Source organism: Lineus longissimus, chromosome 19, assembly GCF_910592395.1.
Source record: "Lineus longissimus chromosome 19, tnLinLong1.2, whole genome shotgun sequence".
In the NCBI taxonomy this organism is placed as follows: Eukaryota; Metazoa; Nemertea; class Pilidiophora; order Heteronemertea; family Lineidae; genus Lineus; species Lineus longissimus.
Window position 1 is genome coordinate 4,073,510 of NC_088326.1, and position 24,986 is coordinate 4,098,495.

Sequence of the window (24,986 nt, forward strand, 5' to 3'; positions counted from 1 at the left end):
ATGAGAATTGTGTGTAATTGATCGATTATTGTTTACCGATAACCGATAACCAGCTATTCATGATTCTGCTATGGGCAATTCAAAGCCGTCGCCGATGCCATATCATGTAATCGGCGCTGCCCACATATTCTGCGATCAGGCGGCAGAGGGCAAAGGTCAACAGTCTGGGTCATTTGCATAAATATGGAAAATGACTTTAGAAAATTGTGCTTAATCTAAGTTTTTCTCCAAATCCGAGGAAAATGATCCTTTGCAAATGCCATATTATGTAAGCATCGTCACCAGCATACCATATACATGAATATGGGACTGGCTCTTCATTTTAGGCCTGAGAACTGCCAAAAAATTGCAACTTTGGGGCCATAACTCCAATCACATGACTAATCAAGTTTTGCGGGAAGTTGTGAGCTATTGGAAGGGAAGTTGTGAGCTATTGGAAGTTGTGAGCTATTGGAAGGGAAGTTGTGAGCTATTGGGAGTTGTAAGCTATTGGAAGGGAAGTTGTGAGCTATTGGAAGTTGTCGAACATATTGTGTAGCCATATCTTAATCATGTAATCATCGTCTTCACTCACCCTGCAATACATTTTGGAGGCTATTTTGACGTTAAAACATAATTATAAAAAATAAGAATGAGTTATTTTTGTACACAAATACATTATTTTTATTTCTATGGTTACTAAAATTGACAGGTCCTGTTCGGTCTGAACCCCAGATCAATAAAAACCGAATTTCACTGAAATCCGTGTACCGCGGAACCCCAAACTATGCTGACATATTGACAATTGGACAATAGTCAGACCTTCAGATTTCCGTTCACTCCAACAGCACATCATGCTAGAATGTCACCAACTCTTCTTGGCCGCCACCCTCATTCTAATATAGTCGTCAATTCTCTAATTCAATTCACCCTCGCCAGTTAATCAATCTAGGGAACTGACACGGCGTAAAATCGCTGCGTGCTCGAAATTTCCTACCGTATATTTGATCGGAAAAGATCTGACAATGCGAGAGTTTGAAGTAGATTTGAAAAATCTCTTGGGGCTAATAAAAAACGGAGCCGAGGCTAAAATCAGCGTTTTCATTCACAAATATTCTCGATCGGTTTAGTGTTCATTCTAGTCCTATTCACGCTGTATCAAATTGACAAACTTTATGTAAAGCTGAAAAAATACTATTGTGCAAACTGCCAACTTTCAGCTGGCATTCTATCATTGTGGATTTTTGCAAGTACAGTGGAACCTCCCTTAGCTGACACCTCTCTTTTAAGGACACCCTCTCTATTATGGACACTAGTTTTGGTCTCAAATTGGTCATCTCCATTCATTTTGACCTCTCTAATGAGGACACTTCTCTATTAAGGACATTTGACAGTCCCGAGGGTGTCTTCAATAGAGAGGTTCAACTGTAGTTCTAATTCACGAAAACATTGCCAAAATGCGTTTTTCATTCAGAGTTTATGGTATGGAATCTAGATTTTTCTGATTTTTGTTTCCGACAATTTTCCTGCGGCCACATCTGTTTACATGAATGTGGCATGTTGGTAATTTCTATGACCACTACCCTCTTACGAATTCACTACTGGAGTCTAGTCGCCAAAATGCATCAGTGATGTTCAGTCAAGTGAAATAGATGGCGAATCCAGTGAGACTATCTTACGTGATGACGTTGCAAAACAGAGATAGAGTCTATAATAGTATCTGACAGAATAGTAGATATTCTACAATATCGGGTGAGAGAGTCAGAATGGGGTTGAGGGTCCCTTAAGTCTTCCAGATTGGTCTGATACTAGGGAGTCAGTTGCAAAGTTGTTAGAGGGCTGCGCTCATGAACAGGAGGTCTTGGGTTCTACTCTGTGAACGATCACCGCTGCGTTGTCTTGGAGTCCTTCAGCAAGATACTTAACACTTAATTAATTCCTCCTTGAATCAGATGTAAGCAAAAGATCCCATCAAATTGAATGGTATCAGTAGCTTGCAAGGGACTCCTCTCCTTGGCCGAAGACAGTAGTCTTATTTGTGCTGTGCTCGTTCGATCCGAATACCAGTTCGTAAAAAAGGACAAAGTAAATGTGATAAAACTGGCCCGAATGATCTCTAAACTGTACTCACCTGAGACTCACTGCATAGCACATTCTCAGGTCAGCTGTGGTGAGTTCAGGTCTGCCAATAAACCCAATTGGCACTTAAAACCATAGCAAAGAGCATTGACGAGCGGTTAAACTATGCCATAGAAGATGTTGATGAGATGGCAGGGCCGACAAGTTTACCCATCTGTGCATCAGCCTCCTTTCCCAAAGTCCAGGTAACCTCGACCCTATCCCCAGTGCAGCGGGGGGGTCAAGGAAGCCTTGTTGATTTACCCGAGGCGAACCATGCATTTTCACTGCATAGAGTGGATGCACTGTCCATACCGAGCGCTCTGATATTGCAGATTATTCACTTGGCCCGAGGTTGCCCATCTTTGTGAAAAACACATGACCGGACACCCGAAGCCAACGCCCCCAAATCTAATTCATGACGAATGAAATGCCATCAAGTACCAGTCTCTGTAATGAGTGAATGGGGGAGACTGGTGAAAGAGTCTACCTTTCCCATCCAGTGCAAAAATGACATGGTTATCAGCGGTCGTGAAAAACGACGCATATTCTCTGGTTTTATAGTTACTGCGTAAATAGCCATATAATCCAGCATGTCAGCTATCTTGATGACTCACGTATCACAGTTAACGTCTCGTCTCAGATGGCAAATTCTGATATTGATGTCTGAACGACAGCGTTTTGGTTCCGGGATGATGCTGCGTAATGGATAGTATCAAACCTACATTCAGGACCATCTCGCATGAGATCATATCGATGGTTTGGTAGGAGTCTTTGCTCATGTTATCATCCATTTTGTCCTCGACAGAGAGTGCCTGCGACGAATTAGCCATGGTGTACCCCCATTTCGCCTACACCCATTTCGCCTATTACCCATTTCGCCTATACCCATTTCACCTATTACCCATTTCGCCTTTTCATAATTTTGCCTATACCCATTTTGCCTACACACATTTCGCCTATTCACCATTTCGCCTATTACCCATTTCGCCTATTACCCATTTCGCCTATTACCCATTTCGCCTATTACCCATTTCGTCTATTCATCATTTCGCCTATACCCATTTTGCCTACACCCATTTCGCCTACACCCATTTCGCCTACACCCATTTTACCTATTCACCATTTTGCCTATACCCATTTCGCCTATTACCCATTTTGCCTATTCATCATTTCGCCTACACCCATTTCGCCTACACCCATTTCGTCTATTCACCATTTTGCCTATACCCATTTTGCCTATTACCCATTTTGCCTATTCATCATTTCGTCTAGTCACCATTTCGCCTACACCCATTTCGTCTAGTCACCATTTCGCCTACACCCATTTCGTCTAGTCACCATTTCGCCTGCAAAAAATTCAATTTTCATCTACTGTAGATAGCAGTGGGGTATGTGGGGGGTCAACTTTTCAACACTAGTGACACCTGGTAGTGTGACGTTGTTTGACATGATCGTTGATGCGTCATTACGATAGCTCCCACTTTGTTGGGCGGATGCAGAAAGTACCACTAAACACAGATAGGAGGGCGCACTTGAACAGGGCTCTTGCCTTCAAAGTGGTGCATAGAAATGGCAATTTGATAGATTGATTGAAAATTGGACCGACGTTCTTACAGTCTGTATGATCTCCTGCGTATCACCTCATGAGCATGAATTGTAAGACTGATAAGTGATAGCAATGGGTTAAAATAAGTTCTTCCGATCTTTTCATAAAAAGATGGGCGAATATCAAAATACGGCAACATTAAAAATCGCATTGAAAAAAAACTGTGATGTTTTCCGAAAAGGTACATGATGAGTGCAGATCTTTTTTCACAGCGCCGATGACATTTACGGAGAGGCTTCTGTTTGATGAATGTGATGTCGCTTTCAGGCTCATGTTGCTGATGATGGCTGTCACAGTTTGATATAAGAGTGGAGGAAAAATATATCTGTTTGCGCGGCTGGGGGATATTTTTCTCCTTTGAGGAACGGAAATGAGGGATTATTTGCTGATACTGCTATGAACAAGGGTATGACCTGAATGGCACATCCGATGTCGCATCCTAAATGGCCTATCCCATGTCCTGCTGGGTATAAACTGATTTTCATGGCAATTTTTCCATCCAACAAAATCACGTTAGTCTGTTGGGGACAGCAATCTTAGAGTCCTGAATATTACCGTACTGCTTTTAAAACATTTTAGCATTTTGAAAAGGGAAAAGAATGGGGCTATTTAGAAAGTCGTACCGAAGAACATTGGTGCCATAAAACAAGGATGATTGCTGTAAAAGATCATTCCCGCTAAACATGTCAATAGGTTTGTTGCAGATAGCAGTCACAGATTTTCAGCCCTGCTGGAAATGTGTACGAAGCTTTTTCTGGAGTGGCCAGAAGGCGTGTTTTGGCCTTCAACTATCTTTTTGGTGGTGGGGGAGGCAAAAAATTGAAAACAAACAGTGATATTGTTAAAAAAGGGCTGTTGAGACCTTTCCAACAATCGATCATTTCTCAAGGTCTTGATGAATAAAATCCAAAGTCAAGAAGAAAAGATATCACATGACGATTAAGTATGCAATTTGATGGCAAGGTGGCTTGCAAATGAAGCACGAACTAATGATACGCGAGTTCTCCATTCCAAGATATTCTGTTATTCAAGCCAGAGGGTATGCCCTGCAGCACTACTCTCACAAACTCATCAACAAGGAACTTTCAGTTTGTGGCGAGCTAGGAGGCTTATATGGTGATATGCAAGATGTGGTTTCTGATGTATGGCTCGAGGCAGCGACTATAAACTAGGATCAAGCTATTGTGGGCTGAGCTCCGAGTTTGCCGCTATGAGGGTCTGCCTGTCATCACCAACTTATCAACGAGGAAGACCATCTCCTCGTTTCAGGCGAGGTAGGAGATTTGTATGGTAATGAGCAAAATATGGTTCCTGATGTATGGCCAGAGGCAGCTGATAACTGGGATGAGGAGGTTGTGGTCTTTGCTCAGGGTTTGCTCCTATGAGGGTCTGCCTGTTGTCACCAACCTAGCTACGAGGAACGCCCTCTCAGCATTTGAGGCCAGGTTTAAATGGTAATAAGCAAGATATGGTCTGGTCGCTTTTACTCTGATCGGGAGATGACAGGCTGAGCTCAGGGTCTGCCACTCTGAGGGTGTGCCTACTCTCACCAACTTGGCAATGAGGAATGCCTTCTCCACATTTGAGGCCAGGTTGGAGCTTTATATAGATATGGTTTCTGATGTACGGCCAGAGGCGGCTGCTTACTCAGATCAGGAGATGGCAGGCTGAGCTCAGGGTCTGCCTTAAAGAGGGTCAGTTTGCTCTCGCCAACTCTCATCAGCAACGAGGAACACCTTCTCCACATTTGATGTCAGGTAGGAGATTTATATGGTAATAAGCAAGATATGGTTTCTGATGTATGGCTAGAGGCTGCTGCTGCTGCTAACTTGGATCAGGAGGTTGTGGGCTAAGCTCCGGGTTTACCATTCTGAGGGCCTGCTTGCTCTCACCAACTTGGCAATGAGGAATTGGCTTCTCCTGGTCCTGGGGGAGGTAGGAGGTTTAGATGGTAATAAGCAAGATATGGTTTCTGATCTTTGGCCAGAGGCGATTGCTAACGAGGATCAGGAGATTGTTGGTGAGCTCAGGGTTTGCTGCCTACTTGACATCCATGTTCTTTGAAACGTAAGTCTTTTGTCATTTTATAGAAACACCACCTGCCCCACTCGGCCCTTATTCCCGAAGGTACTGAAGATGCCGAGGGGAAAATTCGAAGTAATTTCCGTGGAAAAACACTGCATGTTTATAGAAAGAACTGAACTAGATTTCCATTATGGAAAGACCACCTTCTAATGCCAGGTACTTTGCACTCGGTCTCCGTACCTAAAACCATACTGAGGAGAAATGGAACGAATTCTTACGGCTAGCAAAGGAGGCTAATCCTCCCTGGTGTGCAATAAAATGGCAGGATCAATCACGAAAATGGCCCGTGATTCACCATTCGGTGATCATCATCGATTTGGAAGTGTGGAGCTAGACGTTGCCATGGGGTGTGCTTGGTATGGTTGGGAAGGAAGCAGGTGTTGATGAGGAAAGTCTTAGTAGAATGAGAGAAATCTTTTTCTGATTTATGAGAATTTCTTTCCCAAAGCTCTTGGGCTCTGATTTCGTTTGAGACGGTTTGGAGTGATCTCAAGGAAATGTTGCCTGGAAGGAATCTAGTGCTCATTATAGATGGGATTGTGGCAGGTGTTGAACAGGAAAGTCTTAGTGGAATAAGTGAAGTCTGTTTCTGATTTATGAGAATTGTCTTTCCAAAAGATATTTGGCTCTGCTGTCCTTAGAGATGCTAGTTGTTACGATCTGGAGGAACTGGTTTGGTAGCTATGAAAGGGTAGAGATTTAGATCTGTGTCTAAAAATTGAGTGTTCTTGGATAGGAGTGAGCACATGAGGTGTTGAAGAGGAAACGTCCAAGAGAAAAATCCTATTCTGATTTATAGGGGCTATTACTGTGGAATGAAGACAGATGTTTAGTGTTGTGGATTCTACAATTTGTTTAGATTATTTTGAAAAGAAAGAATGCGTGGACACCGCTAGGGGATGTGCTTGATAGGAGGAGAGTGTGACAGGTGTTTCCTACATTAGGCAGGAAATGTTCGAGAGAGAAATATTTTTCGGATTTATGGGCGTGTTCGCTGTAAAAGACTATGTGCTCTGCTGTTCTTTCTGTGAAACTGTCGAATGAAGACAGTTCACTGATATGCACTCTCTGATATAGGCAAGAAAATATAATCAAAAGATGCAGAACGAACGAGAAATTTACATAAACTTGAGCGTTATCGCAATCCTTGCGTAGACCAGATTCAATCGGAAGATCACAGATCATTGCTACGCAGGGTATAAATCGTGTGCATTGACCACTGTGTAAATGAAGCCATTAGTTCACCTGCCCTCAGGTCAGAAACGGTAGGGAAACTGAACCTGAGACCTTCACAGTAAAGACCCCTCACATCACCACTTATCCCTCTTGACATACAAGATCTCGGCCTGTTGATGAATCGGACTGGTCACCGCCATTGCAACTAGCAACTGCCCTCACCGCTTAACCACTGAATTCCTTCTTGATATTCAAGTGGCCATTCCTGACAACATTGGTCAATCTGGCATCTGGGCACAGGTTTCTAACATATTGCGGACACATAATCGTGGACGGAATCCATAAGAAAGCAACCTAGGTGATTATTGTCCTATGATGAATGCCTCATTTGATGGTAGATGCGGCCATGGAATGGGCTGCAGGTCAGCCTGAGGAATGTGGATGCAGTCTGAAGAAGGGTGCCACAGGTTGAGTCTGAGGAAAGGGTATGCAGGTTGAGTTTGAGGAATGGGGCTGTAGGTCGAATCTGAGGAATGGGAATGCAGGTCAGGTCTGAGGAGTGCGGCTGCAGGTCAGGTTTGGGAATGGGGCTGCTGGTCAGGTCTAAGGAGTTGGGCTGCAGGTCAGGTCTGAGGAATGGGGCTGCAGGTCAGGTCTAAGGAAAGGTCAAGTCTGAAGAAGGGGTTGCTGATGGAGTTTTAGGAATGACATGTTCTGGATATTCTTTAGCACTGGTCACTCTAACTGTGAGCTCCTCTTGAAATAAAAGCAACCTCCTCGCGACATCGGCCAATCTGGCATCAGGGTTTGAGATTTCAACATACCCCAGACACACGATCACGGCAGAATCCGTATGAAAGCAACATAATGGGTGATTATCATCTGATGATTAAATATGCCTCATTTAACCATTGATTCTGCAATTGCATGCGCCACTCAAGGAACTCGATCCTACTACGAATCCATACAGGTCTAATGACTTCTTATTAATCTTGGTTCCAGGGATCTTGGGCGTGCTCCGGTGTTGAAGTGTGCTTGATTGAATTTTGTGGAGAGGCTAGGTCAATTCTGGTGGATTGCATGTTGAATTGCGTATTCGACACCAGGGATGGCGTGTAAGGATCTATACGGGTTCAATGGCTTCTTACAAATCTTGCTTTTGGGGTTCTTAGATGTGTTCTGGCACTGTTCTGTTGTTGAAGTGTGCTATTGAATTATGTGGCAAGGTCAGGTCAGTTCTGGGGAATGACAAGTTTCCACTAAATGCCACTGGTGGGATGTCAATGAGGTTCAGACCTGAGGGATGCTGTGGCTCGTGTTTCAAATCCGAGTAGGTGGTCATCTTCTTCCAAATCTTGCTAATGGTTCTTGTTGAAATGTGCTCAATTGAATGGCTGAACTGTGTGAGAGTGCAGGTCAATTCGGAGGATCTTCACACCGGTGTTCTGGCTTGAGTAATCACACTCCCCAAGATCTTTTTGATGGGGAAAATCCATACTCAAGTCGATGACAATTAAGATACAATGCGACCTTTGCACACCTGATGATGGTCGTTTCACCCAGCAAAACTGTTGCTGATGTGGCTGAAATGAAACTGTAAATAGATCGTCTCTAGATCTTGGCTTCGAAGTAACGTATCCGCTAGATATTGCTGCCAGAGGAGATATCTTAACGGTAAAGTGTCTCGCAATAGATTCAATCAGGATTGATTAGATTTTGAAACGAGGTGAGGTGAGGTTAGTGGAATATTCCAGCAGGATATTGGTGATTGTCAGTTCCTGTTGCCTTAAATGGATGTTCCGGGTGGAGCATTTTGTTGTCATGTGCTCTCAACTCATTTGTGAGACAGGAGGCCATGAAAAGGAGACATGGCAGAGTATGATCAGGAACTTGAACTGTTTTGCTCTATTCGTTATCGTGCCACTGTATGAACCCAGCCGATCCCTGAGGTCCCAGAACCTAGGTTTGCTCCTAGTACCCAGGTACCGCCTGGCATCATATGGTGGCAGAAGTTTTGTGGTGTATGCTACACAACTCTGGAACAGACTAGACATGAATGTGCGAAATGCTCCAACTGTGAACACATTCAAAAAGGTGCTGAAGTCGAGATTATGGTGACTTTGTTTTCAAAGCGCAGCCGAGCAATCATACGTTATTGGATAATTGCGCTATATAAGTCTTATTTGAATTGAATTGAATATTGGCGGGCCAATTCTCAATCGGCCCAGCCGTCCAAAAAGATTCAAACTATGAATTACAACTCTCGTTTTGATAATCTGAAGGTACTTTCAGTCTACTAAGCTATCGGGTTGGAATATATTACTTGGGAGAGAAATCAATACATTGGTGTTTATTTTGTATCTTTACATGTCTCAGGTATTCATTTCTAAAAGAGTCTTTATGAAAATCCTCTTTAACAAATTATAAAAAACTTTCTTATAAGTTATAGATTCAGATTTTTTTTCTCGAAATGCGTTGGCTTGACTGTGAGATTGTCTCTGTACCATGCAGCTTGGTATAAAATTTTGGCAGATATCAATTCAGTGAAACGTTGACTGAATTGTGTCGGAAGCTAGCCTGAGGGCATCCTGGCATAACCAGTGGTTTTGATATATACTCTGCCAATCGATACAATTGCGGATTCTATATAACAAATGTCGCGAAATCAAAATGGTGAAATTCTATCTTTTTTAAAGAAATTTTTACCAATCGCAAAAATGATTATGCACAAAACTTTATAGTTTGGCAGCGCCAGGAGCTCAGATTTTATATTTTGAAGAAAAAAACATCAAACGAATAAAATTTTAAAACAAACACCTGAGGTGACAATTTTTACCATTGTCTGGCTTGCATGAAAACAATGCTCACACCCATGAACTCGTTTTGAATTATTTTCAAAATTGAGAAAAAATATACGGCTGGATCCAGGACAACCTCGGATTCTTTCATCTGTAGGTGCACAATGGTATTTGATGTGTATAACTGGGGAGATTGGAATTTTCTCCTCTGGCAGATTTTTATTTTGAGCATCCCAGGTCCTGGGAATATCGTATTGTTTTGCATGGCCCCTTATAGCAAATTGCAGTGTGTTGAATTATAACCAATAATTAATAAATGTATGCCCATGACATTTCTTTGTTTTGAAACGGCACTTTCAAGGCAAGTGCAGTTGCAATAAATTGGGAAGGCCTACATGTCTAGCACCAAAGTAAACTCCAGGCAGTCTAGATTGTTGTAATAGGCACCTCGCACGTCGTCCCTTTTGGGATGAAGTGTTGGTCTGTCCTGAGCATTATGCGGATGGATTAGGATATGCATTAGGTCTCTCATTTGAAGAACTTCTGTCAATTGTGATACCATCTTTTGAAGTAGAGACGGTTGTCGACCAGGTGATATTCTTGAGTCACCACTCTCTTCTGCCAAAGCAATTGTTATTCCAGCGCATGACATGCCGAAACCACAAATCACGAACCCCGGTAGTCCCGTGCCAATTCTGGTCTTGTCTATGACCCCTTAGGGACACGGTTACCACAGCAGGCCGAGATAACATAATATCATCTATTGCGACCATGGAATGGATGGTTGAAGGGATTCATTGAACGATTGTACCCTTTAGGTTCAACAGCATATCTTGGTTTCAGGTTGACAAAGCTTGGAGAGAGTTGAGGCTATATGCACTTCCTCCCTTTCAAACCTTGGTGAAGACTTGAAGGTTTCAGACAGTGACACACATTTAAATGAAGTTTTAAAAGTACTTCTGGATTTGAAATCTCTGCGTTGCATCTGACACCATTTATACCACTTAATGGATCATTTGAGGGATCAAATCAACCTTTCCCAGAAGTTTTGACCTTTTTGCTTACAGTGCCATTTTTCGTGAAATGGAGTATAGTCTCTTGGTTCGCTTACTGTATTTCTGATCCCCACCTTGCCCTGTTTATCTGGCCTCGTCCAGATGAATTGTCTGAGCCATCTGACTATCTCAGAATAGCCATTTGTGAATGCGAAGAAAATCGACTGGATCCCGCTTTTGTCATATTGTTGTTGTCCGGGCGATCGGCACAGTATGGAGATTTCGGATACCATGGAAATACCACAGGGAGTATAAAGCAAATCCATAAAGTCACCGGGTACCCTGGCCTAAGTAATGATTAATTCTTGTGGCTGATGCAGTCGCTAGAGGCTCAGATGCACACATTGTAGTCCACGCTGACCAAGTATAATCTTCTAAAATTGATTCAGATGTCGAGAGTTCTCTGCTAAGTTTTCTTTTATCCTGGTGGTAAGCTTAGATTTTGTGGAAGTTTAAGTTTTTCCTCAATTTGATGGTCTGGTAGTTCTGATAGTAAGAAGCAGAAAACCCTTCTAAAAGTGCCTTTCATATCTGGTCAAACATTTCTTAAACAGAAAAACCTTTGTAGCTTTGAAGAAAATGAATTGTAATGGTCTGATAGCAGTGGAAAAAATTGTATGTGGTCTGGTGCCCCAACAAACCAAAATTTTCAGCAGAGGACAGTTTTATCTCAGATTCTCTCACATAATACCTGCATGACTGAAGAGGCAATGTTCTTTACAGTATCGCAAAAAAGCCAATTTTTATGGCAGCAGCAATCGGAGCAGAATTTTCGGAGGCAGATTTGTGCTCGGTGTGGCTTCCCGTTTATCCAGGATCCACAAATAGGAATCTGAAGCATCTCAGCCATGTCAATTCTGATAAAATGAAATTGATTGATGTGTCATCCTAACATGGTCTGAGGGCAGTATCTTGAATTGATGGCCATGTTTTTGCCAGGTAATGGCTCCTCAGGGGAAGGGTTGAGTCCAAGGTGATCTGATAAGGACAGTGGCTGCTATTACTGGGAAGTGAGGTGGCACAGTTGAAGGGCTTCTGACTTGTGATCAGAAGGTGGGGGATTCAATGCTTGGTCAGTGCCAGATTTTAACTGGATTGAACTGGTCTGCCTTGATTGATATGCCATCCAGACATGGTCTGAAGTGATCTTGAGACCACAACAGGAGAGGGAAGACAAGTTTGGTCTTGTGATATTGTGGACTCCTCTTTGGTCTAGGTGCCAGAGTTGGATACTTACAAGTATAGCGAAATCTGCTGATAAAATGAAAATGATTGACCAGCCATTCAAACATGGTCTAATGACAGTATCTTGAATTGATGGCAGTGTTACCAGGTAATGGCTCGTCAGGGGAGGGGTCGAGTCCAAGGTTGATCCGATAAGGACGGTGGCTGGTACTATAACTGGGAGGAGAAGGGCTTTTGACTTGTGTTCTTCAGGTTAAGGATTCAAAGCTTGGTCAGTGCCATTTGGCACTTTGAACTGGCCTGAAGTAGTCAAGTCAAGCCTTGATTTCTACTGAAAGGTTTCTGGACTGTCTGTTGGGGTTTCTTTGGTGGTAAGCTTCAAATACAAGGAAGCAGTCCTTTTCATTGAAGAGTCACATGAAAGCCGGAATGTGCCAATACAATGTACTTAGTCTTCACATATCTTTTGGCCAAGGTAGTTGAAAATGTGTACCTGACAGCTGGAAGCAGATGTTTTTAATGTAACCTTGAGACAGAGCTATTTGGCTGTAGCCCAGATGGTTTTCTCATAGCGAGAGACACCAGACTAGTCTGCTCGTTAACTGAAATTGATCAATGTGCTTGCCAAATGAGATCTAATGAAAGATCTTGAATTGCTGGGGCCCAACCGGAACAGGTAATGGATTACCCAGTCTGACATGTTAATGGCTGATCTCACGCCTGACTCTGTCTGGCCTCGATGTCTGCCAAGCTGTGGTTTCCAAAAGCTGTACTAAGGGGAGAAATTTTCATTGAGATGAAAATTTGTTTCAGTTTTGGGTGATGAACCCCAGAGGCTTATCGAATGAGATCATGATTTGCTGGGGCTCAATTGGACCAGGTAATGGATTATCCAGTCTGACATGTTGGAGGCTGATCTCACTTAAGAGGACTGCCTGATATGTCTGACAACTTGTGGTCTCAAATAGCTACTAAGAAAAGAAATTTTCATTCACTGAGATTTAAATTTGTTTCAGTTTTGGGTGATGAACCTCAGAGGCTGATCGAATGAGTAAAATGCTTGGACTCTACCGAAACAAGCTTTGGGTTATCCAGTCTGACATGTTAGAGGCTAAGCTCCCGCAAGAGGACTGCCTGACATGTCTGACAAGTTACGGTCTCAAGAAGCTGTACTGAGGAAACAAATTTTATTCACTGAGATAAAGTTTTGTTTCAGTAACCTCCGAGGCTGATCGAATGAGACCTTGAATCGTTGGGGCACCACTGGAACAGGTATAAGATTATCCAGTCAGACATGTTAGGGGCTAAGCTCACGCAAGAGGACTGCCTGACATGTCTGACAAGTTGTGGTCTCAAGAAGCTGTACTGAGGAAACAAATTTTATTCACTGAGATAAAGTTTTGTTTCAGTAACCTCAGAGGCTGATCGAATGAGATCTTGAATCATTGGGGCTCCACTGGAACAGGTATAAGATTATCCAGTCAGACATGTTAGGGGCTGAGCTCTGGTGGCCAAGTCCAGATTTGTGCATAATTGAGTGATGACAATCCTTTATATCCTCTTACCATAATACCATTCTACTAGTTCCAATCGCGGATCGGCAGAACAAGCCTCTTCCTTTGGTAAGACTCTGAAACCCACTCGACGATGCGACTTCGTTACATTACTAGTAGCTTCTTGAACAGTAGATGATTGTTTACCCAGTGCTGACTCGGCAAATATTCATCTATCTCCAGGAGACGGCCTTAAATTATTAATTGCGATCGCAAAAGAATTTAATCATGGTTACATGTCATGTCCGCGAGATTATTCAGAATTTACTGACATTGGTGGACGCATTACCATCGAGAAAAGATTATAGGTTATAACTTTGATAATAAAGAGATATGATCAACTTTTAACTATTTCAACCCCAATGTTGCCAGTTGATGTCTTTGGTGATGTTGTCTGCTCATTGGACTTACAGGCTAAAGGTCATTAAGTGCGTGAACAAATTAACTCTATTTTGTCTCCTCTTGGTTTCAAGTAAAACAGACTAATATGAAGTGAGGTGTCAGCCAAATAGGCCACAGGGTCATGCTTTGGAGTGATGCACCTGTCTAGTCTGCAGGTCAGTGGTAGCGAAAGGGTTATTCCTTTTGCCACCGAGTCAGATCTGATAGTAGCAAGGATTAGCACAATTCCGACTGCCACTCTGACTGAAACTCTGAGATGGAATAGTAGCCACCTATGGATACTTTTGATTTAAATTATTTGATGGACGCGAGCCATTGATGAAACACTGTCAATGGGAGGAAGAATTTGGCGTCTTAAATCGATTGCGTGCATAAACCGCGAATATTGAAGGCGTATTCCTATTCCTGTCGATTTCTTACGAATAGGAATACAACATCAATATTCACGATTTAAGAGCAAAATAGATTAAAGACGCTGATTCTTTTTCCCACGTGTGATGGTTTTCCAGTAGTGGAAACCATCCATCAAATCATTTAAATCGCGGTTGCCCATTGGTTGCTGCTATTAGCTCTTGGAGTTTCAGTCGAGTGGGAGTCGGAATGGTGTTACTCCTCGCTAGTCTACCTTTGAGCCCAGACTTTTGCACAGAAAGCATTTTGACCTCAAATTGCCTGCATAAGTTTGATAGCAAGAAAGTAGCTCCCAAATAATGGAAAGTTTGGAAAATATTGATTGAAAATGCTATAGTTAGGTAACCAGATGATTGAGACGTTGAGTCTTAAAGGGACAACTTGGACGTGTGATTCACCTGACCAGGGGGATAATACCCCTGTTTGACACCATGCACCGCCACCAGTAGTAACACCAGTGCTGTGGATCTCTAATAATGATTTTCACCAGTGTTAAGAGGCAGTTTTGGACATGGCTTGTGAATTTCAAGCAGGCCTATGGTTACATCCTGATCAAGTGCATTGTTCATTGCAGTTTGATGTTTTTTCAATGATCCTGTTTGGTGACATTGCGGGCCTGCTTTAAAGTGATACTATGATGTGATTTACAACTTTGCGGAAATACGTCCGCTTTTAATTGTTGATCACAAATGTAAAGCTCAAATTTTCCATTTTTGATTAGATTTATTATAAAATCGCTGAATGGAAACCACCGCGACTGCGAAAACGTTCATGTTGTGACGTCATCAACGAAAACGTCGTCGAAGCGAGCCGTCCATCAATTTCTCGAAAATGTGCATTTCGATTCGAAAACCTTACCGATTTATGAGAAAGTGACGTAGTCATTTGTCAAAAACCGAAATTTGACACGAGTTACCCTTTAAGCCATTTTTGTATGAAAAACAAACGTATTTCATGCCCAAGTTGTCCCTTTAAGTGCAACCAAGTAGGAAGACAACTCCGGATGTTTCTTTGAATGATACAAGATGTGCGTTGTAGGAGTTAATGGGGGACTGACATCAGAGCTGACGGTTTAACCATTGTCTCATCCAGGTTACGGCTTGGATTTCAACGGATGCGGGTTGAAACTCCATCTCGTAATATCTTTTGTGCTAATGTCAAAGTGCTACAGATATTTTTTGTGTCTTAAAATGACATTTCTGGTGAGAAAAACCTCTGAGCATAGAAAAAGTATGAGGCAGGAGTAAATTGTGAGATGCATAAAACCTGACGATTTTGTTATTGTGTTGCTTTGGCCTTGGGAGAAAGGCTTGGCTTTTAACATATCACATTTCAAACATGATAGCAACTCCGATTTCTTCTAATGTACAGTACGGTTATGATAAATAAATTTTTATTGTTGCATTCTCGTCAAATGGTAAAAAAGGTATTCGTACCTTAAAATTACATTTCTGATGAAAAACGCCTTCAAGCATGTTCTGAAATGACATTTCAAACATGTTAGCATGTCCTACTTCTTCTAATGTACAATACGGTTATGATTAATAAATTGAATTTAATTGCATTCTCCTGGTAAAAAAAGAGTAAAAAGGTAATTGTACCTTAAACAAATTTCTGGTGAAAAACTTCAAGCATGTCATGAAAAGATATAATAATAATAATCATGAGACTTATATAGTGCTATATCCAACTGGTTGGGAACGCCCCATGTGCCACCTAGGGCACGAAGGGTCCTAAGGTAAAAGGTAAGGATATCCAACTGGTTTCAGTGGCTCAAAGCGCTTCAAATTATTACCCCTAACTATTTGCCTGTACTATTGTGATTCAAGCTCTACTCTCTGGGAGTATTACAGGTCCGAGCTGCAGCTATACAGTGCTCAGGACTAACAGTCATAGTACGCCATCTCTGCCAGCTAGGTACCCATTAACTCCTGGGTGGAGGGAAGCAAGTAGGGTAAAGTGCCTTGCTCAAGACTAACAGTCATAGTTCGCCATCTCTGCCAGCTAGGTACCCATTAACTCCTGGGTGGAGGGAAGCAAGTAGGGTAAAGTGCCTTGCTCAGGACTAACAGTCATAGTTCGCCATCTCTGCCAGCTAGGTACCCATTAACTCCTGGGTGGAGGGAAGCAAGTAGGGTAAAGTGCCTTGCTCAAGACTAACAGTCATAGTTCGCCATCTCTGCCAGCTAGGTACCCATTAACTCCTGGGTGGAGGGAAGCAAGTAGGGTAAAGTGCCTTGCTCAGGACTAACAGTCATAGTTCGCCATCTCTGCCAGCTAGGTACCCATTTACTCCTGGGTGGAGGGAAGCAAGTAGGGTAAAGTGCCTTGCTCAGGACTAACAGTCATAGTTCGCCATCTCTGCCAGCTAGGTACCCATTAACTCCTGGGTGGAGGGAAGCAAGTAGGGTAAAGTGCCTTGCTCAGGACTAACAGTCATATATTGCCATCTCTGCCAGCTAGGTACCCATTAACTCCTGGGTGGAGGGAAGCAAGTAGGGTAAAGTGCCTTGCTCAAGACTAACAGTCATAGTTCGCCATCTCTGCCAGCTAGGTACCCATTAACTCCTGGGTGGAGGGAAGCAAGTAGGGTAATGTGCGGTGACCCTTCCGAGAATCGAACCCACAACCTCCTGATTCTGAAGCCAGTGCTCTAACCACTAGACCACTAATCTCCCCGTATGATGTGGGTGTAAATGATGATTATACGCTACATCATATCTGATAAATTCTATCATTGTGTACCATAGGATGAGGTCGTATCTCAACAGATACATTGTCTAATATTGCTTTTAGTGTAATGTAACAACAACCGAAAAAACGAAAAATTCCTGAGTCTTTTCGTTCCGTTCTAGATGCCAAAAACTCTTTCTTGTGGCGTAAAGTTACATCCTTTTAGTCATTTTTATCAGCTCCCACTTTTTGTCATTCGTTCATTTCTGCGATGTGAGAACAAGAGCTGTTACATAAACGACGACAGTACTCGAATCCACAATATTTTTGTGCCTATTTATTCGTACCTGATTTGGCAGATCTAGGTTATTCGTGAAATTCACATAACTAAAACACGCGACAAAAATTGGCAGTATGCAATAATGTGCTAAAATTTCCAACTAATACTGTCAAAACCCAGTAATGATTTATGACCATTTTAGTTTGCGGTTTTGTGAAATTGCAGTTTTTACATACCATACTTTTAATCTAGCGTTTTGGCAACCCCGAACGGTAATTGCAGAGTACTCGCGATGCATGTTGAAATGTACACAAAAGCTCGCAATTGCGATCGCGATGCTTGCTATGGTAATCACGACGTTTGCTTGAAAAGACACAAGCTAAGGTTGGTGGAGTATTAGCGTGTTTTTGATAATTACAATTTGGGTTTCTCTTTAGCTGCCATACGTTTTTGAAATCATCTGTAAATGCAAATTTAAAAAAAAGAAGCACATGAATAGTTCTGGGTTGACAGTAAGCTCCATGGTATCTATTACTTCAAACAAAACATTGGTGAACAAAAAATCTGACTCATGTGACAATAGCGTACCCTGGATGCTGTAGGATGTCAGGTGAATCAGAAAAATGAGTGACTTGTATTGCAGCGTTTGTACCTCAAGGCAATGAAAAACATTTACAGTGGAACCTCCCTTAGCGGATACCTCTTTATTAAGGACAACCTCTCTATCAAGGACACCAGTTTTGGTCCCAAAATTGGTGGTTTCCATTCAATTTCACCTTTCTAATCAGGACACTTCTCTATGAAGCACAGTACTTCTTAATCCCGAGGGTGTCCTTAGTAGAGAAATTCTAAGGTACAATTTCTTGTTCTCTTGGTCAGCTGGAAGCTCTATACCAGAGGGACTTGACGGGCATGTTTTTTTCATACGACTTTCACCCATGTCATTAGAATTGGCCTCCCTTGAAGAGCTTCATAATCATCATGTCATTCATTTGTTTATTATCTTTTTCCTTGCAGATTCATATGAAAGAATCGATTTACATTTTGTGGAAATTGGCCTGATTTGAAAAGGTGAGTCAATATTCTATAAACTACATTTCATTTATTATCATTTGCTACCCTGAAATATTGGAATCATGCTAAGTAGGATGTTGAAGGCATTGCTGAGTTAGATGTTAAGGGGCTTCTGGTTAGAAAACAGTCTATGCACACGTGGCAGCGACCTGCAAGTCAATATCAGACTCAGCAATTTCCAGTTTTACCCGCAGACAAGAGATCTTCGTGTCGCACACTGCAGCGATTGTAATCACACGTGACAGCAACTCAAATTGCCCCTTCTGTGGCCCTTAACTCTTTTCCCACAGCCAGAGACAAAATTAGAAAATCATCGCAATTTTCCCCCTCGGCCAGTAGGAAAACACATCATCAAACTTTCTTTTAAACGCTCTTGTTCTCAAAAGTCCATAAAATATTTTAAGAGCTCAAGCCAATTTTCTTAATTAAAAAGCTTTGTGATACCCTACCATTTCATGACAGAGGGATGACTAGAGACAATGAAATCTATGATGTCTTAGTTGACTATTTGGAGGCGAGTCATGCGCTGTGTTTAGTTGAAACTCTTGTTCGTTTAGGTAATGAATCATTGTTCTGTTTCTTGAAAGTCTGCAACTATATAAATTTTCTTTGTTTTGGGGAAAAAATTTCAGATACGTTACTTTGATTAGTCTCGGTGTGAGTACTGGTTCTGCGTCTGCCAGCACTGGCAGCTGTTCCTGAACCGTGTTGCGTGACGGAGAGGTGGCAAGCCAAAGGTCAGTCAAGGAGCATAGGAGGTGCTCCCAGAACAGAGGGTCTGGTAGCCGTCCCCCAGAAAAATTTGCAGTTTACAAACCCTTAGATGCGATTTCCCGGCATCTGAGCAGTGAAAATAAGATCTGTATCGCACCTCTATCCCTGAAGATCGAGAACGCGTAAATTCTGCCAACATTACTCGAAGAGCAGCGCCCAGATGCTTTGGCTTCTTTGGCTGCTTCAATATTTTACACCAACCCAAGCGGTTTTGACTGCCTAACCATAACCGCTGAATTCAAAACAGGGCTTCATTAGCGCAGTGCAAAGTGCGGTTCATTCTAAATTCAGGTGTTCAGAAATGAGCGCCGCAGGGACCTGGGATGACAACCACCACCAACAAGCGATTATTGTTGCATGCGATTTTAATTGCATGTCGCAGCGACTTTGATTGCTCTTTTCCCGGGTGCTTGATGAAATTGTCAGCCGAGCAGAAGCTGTGCCAACTACCTTGATGATTTGGGTGTGGCCGTGGAATAGGAAACCAGATAGAGCAGCTTCCAATCAAATTTTCTCAGTTAATCGAGTCTACTTCATTGCGGAAATGTCACTTAATCCCATAAGTGATGGATATTGTCTGCAAAGTTGCCATCGCAGACGCAATCATCAACAACTCCACCAGTCGGTGCAGAGTCGTTGTGGGACTTCACCTGGAAATCAGCTTGCTCTATTTCGTTAAATCTGAACTGTCAGTAAACGTAAACAGTATTGCCTCCGTGACAATTTGACGGATGAAAATACAGTAGGATCCCCTTTATTGACCCTCTCTAATAAGGACACCCTGTCTCTTAAGGCTGCAGGTTTTGGTCCAAAATTGTTTGTTTCCATCAAATTTGACCTCTCTAATCTGGACACCTCTTTATATTTATACCTAGAAATGTGAAATGTAGTTGACATTTCTGATGCAAATCAGCCAGACAAGGCATACATGTATACACTAATAAATAAAATAGAGTCTAAAATGAAAAATTAAAAAGTTAACCTTTTTCTTAACACTTTCAGCGCCATCCGACGTAATTTTACGTCTTGCAATTTCACACGGTTGAGCCATCCGACGTAATATTACGTCGCGTTTTTAAATTTCCCGCTTTGTCTTCGAGGTGACTAGCAGCGCAGTATAGGGGTAAACAATTTAACTATACAGCACTTGAGGTGATAGTATGATGTTCAGCCAATGTGCTATTTATAGCCAAGATCGTCTGCATTCGAATAGGCGCAATGGCGGGTCGAAGATTGATGACGGGGGCAGATGTAGCCGAGAGTATGCCAAAAAGCGGGTATTCGGAAAGACACCAGATATTACTGTTCTATGTGTGGGGTACCATTGTGCAAAATCAAGTGCTTTGCTGACTATCATTCCAAATTAGCATTGTAAAGAGATCTAATAAAGAAGAACCAACACAGAAAATTTCATGTAATTATCTTTATTCCTTCTATTGTTTTCATAATTTTGAAAAAGGGTAAAAAGGGGCGTAACCTTGGCCCCTGGGGGAAGTACGCTAAATATGGCTGGGCGCTGAAAGTGTTAAAGTGAAATAGTTTATTTTTTTCCTCCCTCAAAGCAATTCCAGGCAGAAATTCTTTGAAGTGCCTAACTCACAAGCAATTTTTTTGGGCAATGAGCAAAATGTGGATCGTGTGCCTGTGGGTGTCATATAAATTAAGTTGGCTCTGCAACAATGTTCTTGATTGAAAGATTCCGGGGGCAAAAATCCAGCAGCAGTTGAACGAGATGAAGCTGTGAATAATTCAAACGTGCTCTCGTCCCAGAGGCATTGCCGTTCCATGTTTTTATCACCCTGCACCGTAGCGCACGCCAGAATTGTCGAGTTATCCTGTGAATTATTAAGTCGATTGTGCGATGATTCGTTTCTTTTTCTTGTTCTGTTCAGCAAGGACCATCATTTGCTAAATTGTCCAGCAGATCAGCATTTTTTATTGCTGCAACCTGAGATAATTATTGTTGTCGTGTGCGATAAAATGTTGCTGGTCTGAAGGTAAACTGGTAATGGCTGAGTTTGATGTTTGACATAAGTCACAGCGATCACCACTCTTGTTGAAGCGCATCTGCCATGACCACTGCATACAAGAGATTTTGTCACAGGCGATTATAATCGCAGGTCAGAGTAACAAAAATCGCTTATCTGCGGCACTCTTTGCCGTGTTTAACTTTCAAAATGGGGTCTTGGTAAATTTTGCAACAATCATCGTAAAGTGCCACGCAAACGACCGATATTAGTTGCTGGAACCTGCATCTGTCATGACCCTGTCACAGGTTGCAGTGACTAAAATCACCTGTTTGTGCGGCACTTGATATTGTCAGCAATGTCTTATTCAACAAGTCAGGATTAACAACGATTTCATACCAGGAATACGCTGTGAATAATAACAACCCAGTGCCAAGCCGTGCTGAGGAAGAAAGTCAAATGTTTGCCATTTGGCTCAAATGACAAATGTCATGTTCCTCGCGGAAAACTATTATTTCGAAACTAATGGACCATTTTGCTCGAGGCAGCTCTTTCAGGAGTATTTGTCTGCCCCGGTTTTGTATAAAACATTGGCTTTTCAATTTCATTTGGTTAACTCTTTTATTGGTAGAGTCTGACATGCTGTCAATTTCAGCAGAAGTGGTCCCAAAATGTTGACTTGTCAAAACTGCTATTGAAAAGCTCTCAAAATGATACAAAGTGGGATTGTTAAATGCTGTTCTGATAATAGAGGTCAAATCAAAAGAACTTTGTCAATTTCACCAAAATGGCTGTCTTTGTAGAGCAGGTGTTGTGTTAAGGGAGGCTTCCACTATTGATGTTCCATTCGACATTTTGTCGGTTTCAGCACCTGTCAGCTTAGAGACTGGAAGCCCTGTTCACTATCCAGTAATCCTTCGTGGCCTTCAAGCCTTTCTTGAGACAATATCGATTGAATGTTTTGCCTGGAGCTTTCCTTGTTATTTCCCAATGAAATGCTTCAAATTGTCCAATCTTCTTTGGTTGATGTGGCGTCTAGAAATGTCCGGTAGTTACTACTATAAAGTTGCTGCCAAATTAGTAAAAAGAGTCATGAAACTAACCATTAATTAGTAGGTCTAAAATTGCCATTAGAATGGTTAGAATTACTAATTTTGAGACTTAAAACAACTGATTTCACAGTAGAGACCTGTGTATGTCACCAACTGACGTCACCCGAGCCAGTGCTAACTTCAGACATCCGCCTGGTGGTGAGATTAGGGTATCGATATCATGATCCCAATAACCTCAGTTTGTGTGCCCATAGCCAGAGGCTTGATAACAAAACGCATATATCTTATATAACTCTCCGTGATCTGATTATCTGGTTATCTCTGATATTATCCGCTGCGTAAACACGCTGAATTATTTATCGCAGCTGAGTACCCGAAGTGTGATGAGAATCTCTGGTAAGTGGAGACAATTTCTCCTCAGCAAATATCACATAATAATTGTTGGCAAAGTTGTACAGTAGAACCTCTCTATTAAGGACACCCTTGGGACTGACAAGTGGTGTCCTTAATAGAGAGGTGTCCTGATTAGAGAGGTCAAATTGAATGGAAACAACCAATTAGGGACCAAAGCAAGTGTCCGTAATAGAGGTTGTCCTTAATAGAGAGGTGTCCGCTAAGGGAGGTTCCACTGTACTTCTAAAGATAGTGTGTGTTGTGGGATTATTGTATAATTAGCAATTTTTCGATTGGATGAGGTTCAGATCTCGAAACCTTTTAACTCTTTATTGGCTCACCGGTAGGTGAGTCTATGTCATACCACAATGTTCTTCATCTGTCATCGTCAGTCATACTAATAAAAAATCAAAAACAGTGGGAAGCTTCTTAAGTGCTACATGTATTGCTTAAGGAATTGAACCCGAGGCGGAGGACCTTGGTTGAGTTACCAAGACACTCGAGGGTGGAGCTAAAATACAGTCCAAACCCGAGCCGACAGGCGAGGGTTTGGACGAAATTTTAGCTCCACCCGAGAGTGTCTTGGTAACTCAACCAAGGTCCGAAGCCGAGGGTTCAATTTCTATTCTAAAATACCTCAAACTTAAAAAGATAGGCCACGAAATAACTTGAATATGTGCGAATTTGGCAAATTCCATCCATCGCCTGCCCGGAGCGCCGGTAGCGCCGTTGTTTACATTATGTTACGGCAGCCCGTATAGGAAGTCCGGATCGGCTCGCTCAAGTGACGCTAAAATCCGCGCAAATGGGCTATTTGGAGCGTTTTTCTCAGCAAATATGTGTAGTGCTCATTAAAAAACTTAGGGTGGTTGATGCTTCCTTGGCTGATTTGTGTTTGAAGCAGTGTTTTGAGAGCCTCAAACTTCTGAAGTGAGCTGTGTGCATGGTTCCACATTTTAGTGCAACCCGAGGGAACTTTGGTAGAGCATCTTGGTTGCGTGTCCAAAACACTCCACTCTCAGAACGAGGCTTATGCATTTTCCATTTAAAAGTTGACTTTACGGTACCAAGGTATTTTAGAATATGAATTTGAAACTGTGTGCACATGAACTGTGTACACACTTGGCTAGAACTTGAACCCACAAGTCAGATGGACTTTGGACTTTGACAGCAAATTGCAGTTCGATCTAGTTCTTAACTTGGCCACCAGAAGGCCAAAGCTAAAAGCGTGAAAAGTGTGATATCTTGCTTATTAATGATTCGATTTTGATATAACTTTGATGGTATGTACTCCTAGCAAGGATACACCACATACTATACGCTCATCCCGCTTTGGAGGAGGAATACTCCCTGGAGAATAACGCCTCCGAGTGCAGAGCAAACGCTGAAGAAGAAGAAGAAGTTGATGAAGATGTAAAGAATTCTATCAAAAGCTACGATTCACTTGATGTCGGTTTTTCCCGACCCGATCATGTCACAAACAGTTCCGAGGCCAACTGATCTCAAGAATGTTGTTGAGGTTGTCAGCTGGTATTTAAAACCACTGAGAAAAACTTGGTATAGACCAAAAAGTTGCCGAATCATTTCCCGATCACTTTTGGAAAATTGGCCAGCTGTGCCCGCTCCGAGACAGTCTTTGAACTTGACGGAACGTTTTTCTCATATCACATTTCGAATTTACGATCTCTCCGCGATTGTGCTCGACAAAATCAAATAAGCAGTGAATTTGCACGATAAATGCGTCCATGATCTGATTTATCTTGTGATTTGCTCAAGATTATCATTTCCGTTCGCTGTTGTTGAATGATTGGTGGATATCAGGACGCTCTAGGATGCATCCGTGGTTGATAACGACCGCAAATAATTGCTGGGTTGGAAGTAGTTGATGTTGGTAGCCCTGATTGATCTTAAAGGGTTAGTTTACCCGGCATATACAGATTATACTGTAAACCTGGTAATATTCACAGCCATTTTATTTTTCGGTTTTGCATAATTTAAAGTTTTTGTATACAGTGGAAGCTTCCTTAGCGGACACCTCTCTATTAAGGACACTAGTTTCGGTCACATTGGTTGTTTCCAATCAATCTGACCTCTCTTATCAGGACACCTCTCAATTAAGGACAGCACTTGTCAGTACCGAGGGTGTCCTTGATAGAGAGGTTCTACTGTATTTTCAATTAAGTGATTTGACAACACTAACAATAATTACGATAAGAATTTCATTTTTGCCACCAATATCTCGTTGCAATTATCTGTAAACGTGAAAAACACAAAAATAAAAGGTGCACAAATATTTCCGGTTTCACAGTATTCCCATCCTTTCCTATATATCGCTAAATGGAGCAAAGCGATTTATAATTTCAAAGACTCCACCTCGGGCTCCGTTGAGATGTGAGAATAGC

General features: G+C 42.1%; 1 protein-coding gene across 2 annotated transcripts in view; it reads left to right on the forward strand.

Moving 5' to 3' along the window:
- Positions 1 to 24,986, forward strand: part of LOC135502955 (exostosin-like 3) — a 46,577-nt gene that overhangs the window by 12,850 nt on the left and 8,741 nt on the right. For both annotated transcript variants that reach the window (XM_064796173.1, XM_064796174.1), the window contains one exon: positions 18,342 to 18,395. The gene's annotated coding sequence lies outside the window, so the exon portion shown is untranslated. The remainder of the gene's footprint in view (positions 1 to 18,341; positions 18,396 to 24,986) is intronic.